Genomic DNA, 14,609 nt, shown 5'->3' on the forward strand with positions numbered 1-14,609 from the left:
CATACGATGCAACACAACAAACATCCGAACAACGTGGTACACCCAGATACAGGGGTGCCGCACACCCCCTGTGTTTCACCGACGAGGTGCTGGACCATGAATTTCCAGAGGGATTCAAACCCGTAAACATAGAGGCATACGACGGAACAACAGACCCAGGGGTCTGGATTGAGGACTATATCCTCCATATCCATATGGCTCGAGGAGATGATCTTCACGCCATTAAGTATTTACCCCTCAAACTCAAAGGGCCAGCTCGGCACTGGCTTAAAAGCCTCCCTGAATGCTCCATTGGAAGCTGGGAAGAGCTCGAAGACGCTTTTCGGGCAAATTTTCAAGGGACTTATGTCCGACCTTCGGACGCGGACGATTTGAGTCATATAACTCAACAGCCCGGAGAGTCAGCCCGAAAGTTTTGGAACAGGTTTCTTACTAAAAAGAACCAAATAGTCGACTGTCCGGATGCTGAAGCCTTGGCAGCTTTTAAGCATAGCGTCCGCGACGAATGGCTTGCCAGACACCTCGACCAAGAAAAGCCGAGAACAATGGCAGCATTAACAAGCCTCATGACCCACTTTTGCGCGGGTGAGGACAGCTGGCTAGCCAGATGCAGCACCAGCGACCCAAGTACATCCGAAGTTAGAGATGGAAATGGGAAATCACGACGCAGCAAAAATAATACGCGCCAGAATAAAGAAGACAGCCCGAAGAGCACGGTAGTAAACGCCGGATTCAGAAGCTCTCGGCTAGGTCAGAAAAAGCCGCCCTCTAAAGGCAGCAGAGACGAACTGTCCAGCTTAAACAAAATTCTGGACCAAATATGTCAGATTCATAGCACCCCTGGTAAACCAGCTAATCATACCCACAGAGAATGTTGGGTCTTCAAGCAGTCTGGCAAGCTCAACGCCGTACACAAGGGGGAGGATACACCAAGCGAAGACCAGGATGAGCCTCTCAAGCAAGACACTGGGGAACAAAAGAAATTTCCACCATAAGTCAAAATAGTGAACGTGTTACACGTGATCAAGGGGAGAAACAAAGCGGCACTCCCAGAGAAATATGCCCAAGGGCCTATCACCGCGGAGCCCTGCCACTGGTCGTATCAACCGATCACTTTCGACCATCGGGATTACCCAGCAAGTATCCGGCATACAGGATGGGCTGCCTTGGTATTAGACCCAATAATTGACGAATACCATTTCACACGAGTCCTGATGGACGGTGGCAGCAGTCTAAACCTGATATATCAGGACACAATCCACAAAATGGGGATAGACCCAACGAAAATTTGCCACAGCAATACTACCTTTAAAGGAGTAACGCCAGGCCCAAGGGCTCATTGCACGGGCTCCCTGCTACTAGAGCTTATATTCGGCTTCCCCGATAACTTCCATAGCGAAACTTTAACATTCCACATTGCTCCGTTCCAAAGTGGCTATCAAGCACTACTTGGATGCGAAGCTTTCGCTTGCTTTAATGCAATACCGCATTACGCTTCCCTCACACTTAAGATGCCCGGTCCATTGGCATCATTATAGTGAATGGAAATATTGAGCTATCCTTGCGCGCCGAAGAGAGTGCGACTGCCTTGGCAGCCGCACACTACAAACGGCCTCACCAACTAAAGCATTTGATAGGTCGTCAAGACCACGGACGCGGTTAGGCGAGTCCGGCGCAGCTATATGTAATTCACACAGGTTTGATAGGCCACACCCCTATTACAAATACAATGGGCTCAACGCGTGCAGACAAGTGGCAATTTTTACTCCTCTTGAATTGTACATGGTTTCTTTAAACCTACCTTTTTGCACGACAACTTTTCACCTAAGTTTCTCTCTTTTACAGTTGACCATCGTGCTACACCCGTCCAAGATACGGCACAATGGAGACACAAGCGCAGACGTGCAGCAAGGACCTGTTCCAAGGATTCTTTTTAGATTAAGACCCTGCGTAAACCTTTTTTACTGTCTCTTGTTGATACACATCCCTCGGATTCTCGGTACAATTGAGAAGGATGCTGGCATCTTGGCATGTGGCCACGTCAGAATAATGCACGTACCTGGACACCAGGGGCTTCTTACAAAGGGCACTGTTTAGGCCCGGTTTACACCATAAAGACCGAATACCTTAGGGAGTGTTCGGCGTCGCGAGTTTGGCCTTATATGAATCAGCTCCGAATCATGTCTTTGGTCAAATGTTGGGTTTGCCCGGCTCCTGTGTTTTGCCGCCTTACGTTCCGCTCTATCGGCTAAGGCGGCACCAGGAGAACTGCTGCGATTGTGCCCTGGTTCATTCGGACGAGCACCTCAGTAGAGAAAGCCGAAAACTGACTGTCATGATATAGCGTGAGACTGGTCAACCACTCGATGACCTATCGGAATGTTAGAATTCCTCTGCCTTAACGAAGGGCGTTTCCCGGTCAGGCATGTACGCACCCCGAATTCGGATGAGTGCGGAGCCACCAGGGGCTATATAGTAGCCCCACTGTCAAACTCCTATGGCTAAGTGAAAGTGTTAAAGCATTATAGTCTGGTTGCCTAGTTCGCTGCGCCATCACCTCCTTATTAGGACCAAGACATTGGATTAAGTGTGAATAAGCGTCTTCTGTGAACACCCCTGCATTATATGCATGGGGGCTGAAGCCAACGACTGCAATCTTTCAGGTTATACGCATGTATACATAAACGGCCGCACAGGAGGCATCATATTACTTTCGGGCAAAAGTATAAATACAGCCTTGATAAATTTCATAAAAACATTGTTTTTACAATGGGAATACATGTCACTCAAACATAATATTCTTCGAGCACTGGGCCTCTATCAAACGAGCACCCTCAAGAACTTCTTCAAAATAGTGCTCGGCAGCCACTCGGCCCATGGCCGAACCCTGCGCCGCAACAGTGGTAGCATCCATCTCCGCCCAGTATGCTTTGACACGGGTAAGGGCCATCCGCGAGCCTTCTATACACACCGACCTCTTCATCGCATTGATGCGCGGCACCGCTCCAAGGAACTGTTGCACTAAGCTGAAATAGTTGTTCGGCTTCGGTTTTTTCGGCCACAGATGATCTATGACGGACCTCATGGCGAGTCCGGACAATCTATTGAGTTCGGCCCATTCGGCTAGCCGATCAGTCAAGGGAAGCAGACGCTCTGGAACGTTAAATTGCGACCAGAATAGCTTGTCCAGTTCACAATCTATTTGATCTCGGAAGTATTCGGCCGCATCGACAGCACTCGCCGTCAAATCCAGATATGCGTCTGCCAAACTCCACAGCCGTTCCAGAGGGGCATACCATGGATCTCCGAACTTCCTCCGTAGCAAAAAGGGCTTCCCAGCCACAATATGACCAACTTCACGCAGCTCTTCCTTCTTTGCCCTCATGGCAGAGCAGGTGTCTTTGGCCGCCATCGTGGCCTTTTCGAGGTCCGTCGCCTTCGCTTGGATTTGTTCTTCAAGGAACCAGCAACAGTCGGCAGTGTCTTTTAACTTTACAGCCATCTTGGCCATCTTTTCTTTGCTTTCGCAATGCGCGGCCTTCTCGGCTCTTAACTCTTCGGCCGCCTTTAAAGCGGCCGCATTACTAATCCTTGTTTGTTCATTGGCTCGGGCAAGTTCCGCCCGAAGGGTCTCCACGGCGGCAGCTCCATCTGCAGTCACAACATATTAAAGATACTGGCATCCTGCTGCTCTTACTATGTGACATTGACCGGAAAAACATTACTTACCCTGTGCCTCGTCAAGCCGCTTGTTAACAAGCTCGATGTCGGCATCTGCCGCATCCAGTTGCCGCTTTAGTTCGGCAAACTCATTAGTCCGGCCAGCCACCGGAGCTCCCATCACCTGCACATAAAGCGGTATGGTTATTACCTGGGACTACGATCCTCTGTTTGCCGCCATTGTCGACGACGACCAGAGTCTTAGGGGCTACTATCTACACAAGGCACACCTAAAAATGTGCGGTACTATCAAAAATTATATCATTTCACGTACCTCAAAGCCCATCAGTAGACTCATAAAGGCTTCATGCAATCCGCTTTTGGCGGACGAAATTCTTTCCATCACTGTACCCATCAACGTACGGTGTTCTTCTGAGATGGCCGCTCGCTCCAACAGCTCGCTCAGTACGTCCGAACGCATACCATACGGTGCCGGACTCTTTTGTTTGCTCCCTTCAAGAGCAGGACGCTGGGGACTTCGGGTGACTATAGGATTATCTTCTGGCCTCACCGGATCCGGAGAGGCCCTCCGCGACGACACTTCAAGGTCGCCTGCTTCTTGAGCAGGGGAGTCCGGGGGAGGCGTTTCGCTCTCCATCATCTCCGGAAGAAGATCCCCGGAAGACGAGCTCTCCTGAGAAGGGCTAAGATCCGAACTGCAAGACAGACACTTCGGTTATTTTCCTCAGAGGTAAGGTAGTATATCTCCACTATTAAAGTACTTTTTGATTACTTACAGCTTGTTGGAGGGCTGATCCTTGTGCGGACTTTGTGCGGCAAAAGCACCCTCCAAGGCAGGACCCTCTGGTGGAGACTTCTTCTCCCGTTTGGAAGCCTCGGTTTCCGGATCTTCAGAGGCAGTCCTCTTCCTTCCCTGAAGTGAGAGAAGGTCAGATTCTTCCCCTTGGTTATCCTCCTTCACGGAGGCGCTCATTCCCTCGGTTGGAATTGGTAGTGATGGGGGCCCGCTTTCGATTTCATTATTCCCCCATTTATCTTCCTTTGAGGGCTCCGGGCAAGGTGCTAGCTCGAGCATCTTTTCCAGTACCGGATTCTCCAAACCCTCAGGAAGGGGGGCCGAACACCGAATCATCTTCGCCCTTGTTAGCCAGTCCTGGTCAAAGAGCGATTTCTCAGAATGACATCATGATAAATGAAAGACGGTGTGTTCGGCTAAAGGATTACTTACTTGGTCGACGGTACGGTTGCTGCTCAGGCCCACGTCCTCGGTAGTATCCGGACACTCTATTTGGGGTCCGAAGAATGATTTGTACATCTCCTTGTGCGCCAGGCCGAGGAAATACTGAATAGTGCGCGACCCTTCTGGGTTGAACTCCCACATGCGGAGGGGCCGGCGTTTGCAAGGCTGGACTCGACGAACTAGCATAACTTTCACCATCGTAACCAGACTGAAATCTCCTTCGAAGAGATCTTGAATGCGGCTCTGCAGTATAGGCACGTCCTTGGCTGGACCCCAGCTCAGTCCTCTGCTAATCCATGAAATCAGTTCTGGTGGAGGGCCCGAGTGGAAAACAGGAGCAGCCACCCACTTGACACTTCTGGGAGCTATGATGTAAAACCACTCCCGTTGCCATAATCCGGACACCTCTGGAAAGGAACCTTTTGGCCACGGAGCTCCTGCTATCTTGCTTATTAATGTGCCTCCGCACGCTGCATACTACCCCTCGACCATCTTCGGCTTCATGTCAAAGGTCTTGAGCCACAGGCCGAAGTGAGGGGTAATGCGGAGGAAGGCCTCACACACGACAATGAATGCCGAGATGTGGAGAAAGGAGTCCGGGGCTAGACCGTGGAAATCTGATACGTCTCCAACGTATCTATAATTTTTTATAGCTCCATGCTATATTATCTACTGTTTTGGACTATAATGGGCTTTATTTTCCACTTTTATATTATTTTTGGGACTAACCTATTAACCGGAGGCCCATCCCAGAATTGCTGTTTTTTTGCCTATTTCAGTGTTTCGAAGAAACGGAATATCAAACGGAGTCCAAACGGAATGAAACCTTCGGGAACGTGATTTTCTCACCGAATATGACACACCAGACTTGGACCCTACGCCAAGGAAGCTTCAAGGTGGGCATGAGGTAGGTGGGCGCGCCCTATACCCCTAGGCGCGCCCCCACCCTCGTGGGCCCATCGAAGCTCCACCGACGTACTTCTTCCTCCTATATATACCTACGTACCCCCAAACGAACAGATACGGAGCCAAAAACCTAATTCCACCGCCGCAACTTTTTGTATCCACGAGATCCCATCTTGGGGCCTGTTCCGGAGCTCCGCCGGAGAGGGCCGTCATCACGGAGGGCTTCTACATCATCATAGCCTCTCCGATGAAGTGTGAGTAGTTTACCTCAGACCTTCGGGTCCATAGTTAGTAGCTAGATGGCTTCTTCTCTCCTTTTGGATCTCAATACAAAGTTCTCCCCCTCTCTCGTGGAGATCTATTCGATGTAATCTTCTTCTTTTTGCGGTGTGTTTGTTGAGACCGATGAATTGTGGGTTTATGATCAAGTCTATCTATGAATAATATTTGAATCTTCTCTGAATTCTTTTATGTATGATTGGTTATCTTTGCAAGTCTCTTCGAATTATCAGTTTGGTTTGGCCTACTAGATTGGTTTTTCTTGCCATGGGAGAAGTGCTTAGCTTTGGGTACGATCTTGCGGTGTCCTTTCCCAGTGACAGAAGGGGCAGCAAGGCACGTATTGTATCGTTGCCATCGAGGATAACAAGATGGGGTTTATTTCATGTTGCATGAATTTATCTCTCTACATCATGTCATCTTGCTTAAAGCGTTACTCTGTTTTTAACTTAATACTCTAGATGCATGCTGGATAATGGTCGATGAGTGGAGTAATAGTAGTAGATGCAGAATCGTTTCGGTCTACTTGTCACGGACGTGATGCCTATATACATGATCATGCCTAGATATTCTCATAACTATGCTCGACTCTGTCAATTGCTCAACAGTAATTTGTTCACCCACCGTAGAATACTTATGCTCTTGAGAGAAGCCACCAAACCTATGGCCCCCGGGTCTATTCTCATCATATCAATCTCCATCACTTTAATCTTGCTTTGCTTTTTTACTTTGCCTTTTACTTTTCACTTTTGCATCTCTATACCAAAAATACCAAAAATACTATCTATCAGATCTCACTCTCGTAAGTGACCGTGAAGGGATTGACAACCCCTAATCGCGTTGGTTGCGAGTAGCTATCGTTTTGTGCAGGTACAAGGGACTTGAGTGTGGCCTCCTACTGGATTGATACCTTGGTTCTCAAAAACTGAGGGATATACTTACGCTACTCTGCTGCATCATCCTCTCCTCTTCGGGGAAAACCAACGCAAGCTCAAGAGGTAGCAAGAAGAATTTCTGGCGCCGTTGCCGGGGAGTCTACGCAAAAAGTCAACATACCAAGTACCCATCACAATCCCTATCTCTCGCATTACATTAGTTGCCATTTGCCTCTCGTTTTCCTCTCCCCCACTTCACCCTTGCCGTTTTATTCGCCCTCTCTTTCTCCTTCTCCTTCTACTCCTCCTTTCTTCGTTTGCCTTTTTCTCGCTTGCCTTTTGTTTGCTCATGTGTTGGATTGCTTGTCTGTCGTGGTGGCTCAACCGAGATTTGGTGATCTTCACCTTAAAAGGTTAGAGGAGATCGAAAACAACGTTAGGAAGTTTATGGTTTTGCAATTTGAGCATAATAATTTCTTTAGAAATGAGCTTAAGGAACAAAAATGTTTTATGAGTTATATGAATAAAGAGCTTGATGATATGTCTAAAGAATTTGATGGTATAAGATCCCAAATTGCTCGTCTAGAAAAGATGACTGCTGAAATTTTGGATACGCAACCCACCTTAGTCAATAAGATGGCCGCTAAACCGAATTCCTGTGAAAATCAAGATGAAGATCTAAAAGTTATTGATGTATCCCCTATCAAATCTTTGTTTTGCAATATGAATCTTGATGAAACTGAATATGATCTTCCTCTACCTAGAAGGCGTTCCAAAAATTCAGAGTATTTAGATCTCTATTATGAAATTGATGAAAGTGGGATTGAAAGAAATAAAAATCTAGATGTTGCTAAACCCACTATATTGGATTTCAAGGAATTTAATTATGAAAGTTGCTCTTTAATTGATTGTATTTCCTTGTTGCAATCCGTGCTAAATTCTCCACATGCTTATAGTCAAAAGAAAGCCTTTACCGAACATATTGTTGATGCCTTGATGCAATCTTATGAAGAAAAACTTGAGTTAAAATTTTCAATCCCTAGAAAACTCTATGATGAGTGGGAACCAACTATTAAAACTTAAAATTAAATATCATGAGTTTTATGCTTTGTGTGATTTGGGTGCTAGTGTTTCCACTATCCCCAAAACTTTGTGTGATTTGATAGATTTCTGCGATTTTGATGATTGCTCTTTAAACTTGCATCTTGCGGATTCCACTATTAAGAAACCTATGGGAAGAATTAATGATGTTCTTATTGTTGCGAATAGAAATTATGTGCCCATAGATTTCATTGTTCTTGATATAGATTGCAATCCTTCTTGCCCTATTATTCTTGGTAGACCTTTCCTTAGAACGGTTGGTGCGATTATTGATATGAAGGAAGGGAATATTAGATTTCAATTTCCATTAAAAAAGGGCATGAAACACTTTCCTAGAAAGAAAATAAAATTGCCATATGAAACTATCATGAGATCCACTTATGGATTGCCTACCAAAGATGGCAATACCTAGATCTATCCTCGCTTTTATGCCTAGCTAGGGGCGTTAAACAATAGCGCTTGTTGGGAGGCAACCCAATTTTATTTTTAGTTTTTTGTGTTTTTCTTCTGTTAGGGAATAAATAACCCATCTACCTTCTGTTTGGATGTGGTTTTGTGTTTTAATTAATGTTTGTGCCAAGTTAGACTTATTGGATCTTCTTGGATGATAGTTATTTGATCTTGCTGTAATTTCCAGAAACTTTGCGTTCAGTGCCCGAATTATTAAAAATCATCAGAATGTGATAAAATACTGATTCCAATTTCTGATGATCAATAAACAAATTGTCTAGGTCGTCCAATTTTGTTAGATTTTTTGGACGTCCAGAAGTTTCCGTTAGTTACAGATTACTACAGACTGTTCTGTTTTTGACAGATTCTGTTTTTCGTGTGTTGTTTGCTTATTTTGATGAATCCATGGCTAATAAAATAGTTTATAATCCATAGAGAAGTTGGAATATAGTAGGTTTAACACCAATATAAATAAATAATGAGTTCATTACAGTATCTTGTAGTGGTCTTTTGTTTTCTTTCTCTAACGGAGCTCACGAGATTTCTATTGAGTTTTGTGTTGTGAAGTTTTCAAGTTTTGGGTGAATTCTTTTGATGGATTATGAAACAAGGAGTGGAAAGAGCCTAAGCTTGGGGATTCCCATGGCACCCCCAACATAATCCAAGGACACCAAAAAGTCAAAGCTTGGGGATGCCCCGGAAGGCATGCCCTCTTTTGTCTACTTCCATCGGTAATTTACTTGGAGCTATATTTTTATTCATCAACATGATATGTGTTTTGCTTGGAGCGTCTTGTATTATTTGTGTATTTGTTTTCTAGTGTGCCACAATCATCCTTGCTGTACACACCTTTTGAGAGATCCATACATGAATTAAAATTTGATAGAATACTCTATGTGCTTCACTTATATCTTTTGAGCATTATAATTTTGCTCTATGTGCTTCACTTAGATCTTTAGATCATGGTGGTGGATTTGTTTTAAAGAAACTATTGATCTCTCATGCTTCACTTAAATTATTTTGAGAGTCTTAATAGCATGGTAATTTGCTTAATAATAACATGCTTGGTATTCAAGATTTTTGAAACTTTCTTTTGAGTGCGTTGAATACTAAGAAAAGTTGGATGCTTGATAATTGTTTTGAGATATGTAGGTAGTAATATCAAAGTCATGCTAGTAGAGTAATTGTGAATTTGAGAAGTGCTTGAGTTAAAGTTTGCAAGTCCCGTAGCATGCACGTATTTGATTGTCCTCCTTATGAGTGGCGGTCGGGGACGAGCGATGGTATTTTCCTACCAATCTATCCCCCTAGGAGCATGCGCGTAATGCTTTGGTTTTTGATGGCTTGTAGATTTTTGCAATAAGTATATGAGTTCTTCATGACTAATATTGAGTCCATGGATTATACGCACTCTCACCCTTCCATCATTGCTAGCCTCTACAGTACCGTGCATTGCCCTTTCTCACATCAAGAGTTGGTGCAAACTTCGCCGGTGCATCCAAACCCCGTGATATGATAAAATCTTTCACACATAAACCTCCTTATATCTTCCTGAAAACAGCCACCATACCTACCTATTATGGCATTTCCATAGCCATTCCGAGATATATTGCCATGCAACTTTCCACCATCCAGTTTATCATGACACATTCATCATTGCCATATTGCTAGCATGATCATGTAGTTGACATAGTATTTGTGGCAAAGCCACCGTTCATAATTCTTTCATACTTGTCACTCTTGATTCATTGCATATCCCGGTACACCGCAGGAGGCATCCATATAGAGTCATACATTGTTCTAGTATCGAGTTGTAATCATTGAGTTGTAAATAAATAGAAGTGTGATGATCATCATTCAATAGAGCATTGTCCCAAAAAAAGGAGAAAGGCCAAAGAAAAAAAAAGAAGGCCCAAAAAATAAAAAATAAATAAAAAGGGGCAATGCTACTATCCTTTTTCCACACTTGTGCTTCAAAATCTTCATGATAGAGAGTCTCGTGTTTTGTCACTTTCATATACTAGTGGGAATATTTCATTATAGAACTTGGCTTGTATATTCCAACAATGGGCCTCCTTAAGTGCCCTAGGTCTTCGTGAGCAAGCAAGTTGGATGCACACCCACTTAGTTTATTTTGTTGAGCTTTCATACATTTATAGCTCTAGTGCATCCGTTGCATGGCAATCCCTACTCCTTGCATTAACATCAATCGATGGGAATCTCCATATCCCATTGATTAGCCTTGTTGATGTGAGACTTTCTCCTTTTTGTCTTCTCCACATAACCCCCATCATTATATTCTATTCCACCCATAGTGCTATATCCATGGCTCACGCTCATCTATTACGTGAAAGTTTATGAGTTTGAAATTATTAAGTTATGAAACAATTGCTTAGCTTGTCATCGGGGTTGTGCATGATGAGAGAATTCTTGTGTGATGAAAATGGAGCATGACTAAACTATATGATTTTGTAGGGATGAACTTTCTTTGGCCATGTTACTTTGAGAAAACATAATTGCTTTGTTGGTTTTCTTGAAGTATTATTATTCTCTATGTGAATATGAACTTTTGTCTTGAATCTTTCTAATCGTCAAGAAATTTGCATTGAAATTATGCCAAGTAGCACTCTGCATCAAAAATTCTCTTTTTATCATTTACCTACTCGAGGACGAGCAGGAATTTAGCTTGGGGATGCCTGATACGTCTCCAATGTATCTATAATTTTTGATTGCTCCATGCTATATTATCTAATGTTTTGGACTATATTGGGCTTTATTTTCCACTTTTATATTATTTTTGGGACTAACCTATTAACCGGAGGCCCAGCCCAGAATTGCTGTTTTTTGCTTATTTCAGTGTTTCGAAGAAACGGAATATCAAACGGAGTCCAAACGGAATGAAACCTTCGGGAACGTGGTTTTCTCACTGAATATGACCCAGGAGACTTGGACCCTACGCTAAGGAAGCTTCGAGCTGGGCACGAGGTAGGGGGCGCGCCCTATACCCCCAGGCGAGCCCCCACCCTCGCAGGCCCACCGAAGCTGCACTGACGTACTTCTTCCTCCTATATATACCTACGTACCCCCAAACGAATAGATACGAAGCCAAAAACCTAATTCCACCGCCGCAACTTTCTGTATCCATGAGATCCCATCTTGGGGCCGGTTCCGGAGCTCCGCCGGAGAGGGCCGTCATCACGGAGGGCTTCTACATCATCATAGCCTCTCTGATGAAGTGTGAGTAGTTTACCTCAGACCTTCGGGTCCATAGTTAGTAGCTAGATGGCTTCTTCTCTCTTTTTGGATCTCAATACAAAGTTCTCCCCCTCTCTCGTGGAGATCTATTCGATGTAATCTTCTTCTTTTTGCGGTGTGTTTGTTGAGACCGATGAATTGTGGGTTTATGATCAAGTCTATCTATGAATAATATTTGAATCTTCTCTGAATTCTTTTATGTATGATTGGTTATCTTTGCAAGTCTCTTCGAATTATCAGTTTGGTTTGGCCTACTAGATTGGTTTTTCTTGCCATGGGAGAAGTGCTTAGCTTTGGGTTCGATCTTGCGGTGTCCTTTCCCAGTGACAGAAGGGGCAGCAAGGCACGTATTGTATCGTTGCCATTGAGGATAACAAGATGGGGTTTATTTCATATTGCATGAATTTATCTCTCTACATCATGTCATCTTGCTTAAAGCGTTACTCTGTTTTTAACTTAATACTCTAGATGCATGCTGGATAGCGGTCGATGAGTGGAGTAATAGTAGTAGATGCAGAATCGTTTCGGTCTACTTGTCACGGACGTGATGCCTATATACATGATCATGCCAAGATATTCTCATAACTATGCTCAATTCTGTCAATTGCTCAACAGTAATTTGTTCACCCACCGTAGAATACTTATGCTCTTGAGAGAAGCCACTAGTGAAACCTATGGCCCCCGGGTCTATTCTCATCATATCAATCTCCATCACTTTAATCTTGCTTTGCTTTTTTACTTTGCCTTTTACTTTTCACTTTTGCATCTCTATACCAAAAATACCAAAAATACTATCTATCATATCTCACTCTCGTAAGTGACCGTGAAGGGATTGACAACCCCTAATCGCGTTGGTTGCGAGTAGCTATCGTTTTGTGCGGGTACAAGGGACTTGAGCGTGGCCTCCTACTGGATTGATACCTTGGTTCTCAAAACCCGAGGGAAATACTTACGCTACTCTGGTGCATCATCCTCTCCTCTTCGGGGAAAACCAATGCAAGCTCAAGAGGTAGCAAAATCTAGCCCGTAATAGAACATCAAACCCCTAACAAAGGGATCCAGGGTAAGGCCTAGGCCTTGGAGGAAGTGGGAGATGAACACAACGTTCTCGTTGGGTTCGGGAGTAGGGACGACCTGCCCTCGGGCAGGCAGCCGATGCGAAACCTCGGCGGTCAGGTATCTGGCCTCCCTCAACTTCTTGATATACTCTTCCGTAACGGAGGAGGGCATCCACCGGCCTTGAAGGCTAGATCCGGACATGATCGAAGGTCCGAAGCACTTGACCTGGGCTTTGGGTGTTAGAACTCGAGGTGGGGGAAGGACTCGATTGAGCACGGGAGGGGAAAAAGTAAAAGCCTTGTCCCTTTATAAAGAGGGTGAATTTCAAGCGTCCTCTCCGTAGCCGTTTGGGACTTGCCTATAATCTAGGAGTCCTAGACACGGTTGGGTTACCCACAACCGTATTGATGAGAATCCTGTAATTAGGGGAACACGATCTCTGCTTTGACAAGACGTGTCAAGAAACCGCCTCGCGTTATGTGTGGAGCTGGTTAAAGAAAAACAGTTTGAATAATCACCGAGCCATGGCATGATGCCAAAACGTGTCAGCAGATTAAGATTTGTGGAAATATTATTCTCTCTACGGTGGTATGTGGAACTTATTTTGCAGGGTCGGACACTATCCTTGTATTCAAATTCTTCCTTGATGTATTCGAAGGAGGAACCCGCCTTGCAATGCCGAAGACAATACTGCGCACCGGACTCATCGTCATTGAAGCCTGCTTCAGGGGCTACTGAGGGAGTCCTGAATTAGGGGGTCTCCGGACAGCTGGACTATATCCTTTGGCCAGACTGTTGGACTATGAAGATACAAGATTGAAGACTTCGTCTCGTGTCCGGATGGGACTCCTTGGCGTGGAAGACAAGCTAGACAATACGGATATGTACATCTCCTCCTTTGTAACTGACCTTGTGTAACCCTAGCCCCCTCCGGTGTCTATATAAACCGGAGGGTTTTAGTCCGTAGGACAACATACAATCATACCATAGGCTAGCTTCTAGGGTTTAGCCTCTCCGATCTCGTGGTAGATCTACTCTTGTACTACCCATATCATCAATATTAATCAAGCAGGACGTAGGGTTTTACCTCCATCAAGAGGGACCGAACCTGGGTAAAACATCGTTTTCCCTGCCTCCTGTTACTATCTGCCTTAGACGCATAGTTCGGGACCCCATACCCGAGATCTGCCGGTTTTGACACCGACAACGACGCTTCTAAATGATCTCGAGTCTCTGATGAGTCGACTCAACGACGTCCCTGGTCGAGTGCGGGAATGGAAGAAGTCCTCTGCCCGATGCGGTGCTGACGTGGCTCTGTCGCTGGTAAGAGTCCATTGCAAGGAGGCCCGCTAAGATAAGCTGGCGGCGATCAAGGTCGCCAACACCAAAAGACACAACTTCCAGTCCTTCATGGAGACTTTCATTGCTGCTGCCACTCGGATCGCTGATGGAATTGACTTGGACGAATTCGTCGAGCCTGCGATCCCTCCTCTTGCTGAATGAACAAACTTGAGATTTAAACTTGCCTTAAATTTGCCTCGGAATGCCAAGTGGTTTCTGTAACTGTTAAACTCTTTCGGGCCTGATGCCCGAGTACTTTTATCTTCATTTTGAGACTTTTGAGATTTTATCCGATCTTGGTTTATCTTCAGCATATGCTTGCGTTCATCTTCGAGTAGAACTTATTCTTCGCTCAGACTCTCCTTTGAAATTCAACTCTGAAGGGGATATCCCAGTCGGCCTGCACCTCGCCGTCCTTGCGG

The sequence above is a fragment of the Triticum aestivum genome, chromosome 1A (assembly GCF_018294505.1).
Source record: "Triticum aestivum cultivar Chinese Spring chromosome 1A, IWGSC CS RefSeq v2.1, whole genome shotgun sequence".
Taxonomy (NCBI): domain Eukaryota; kingdom Viridiplantae; phylum Streptophyta; class Magnoliopsida; order Poales; family Poaceae; genus Triticum; species Triticum aestivum.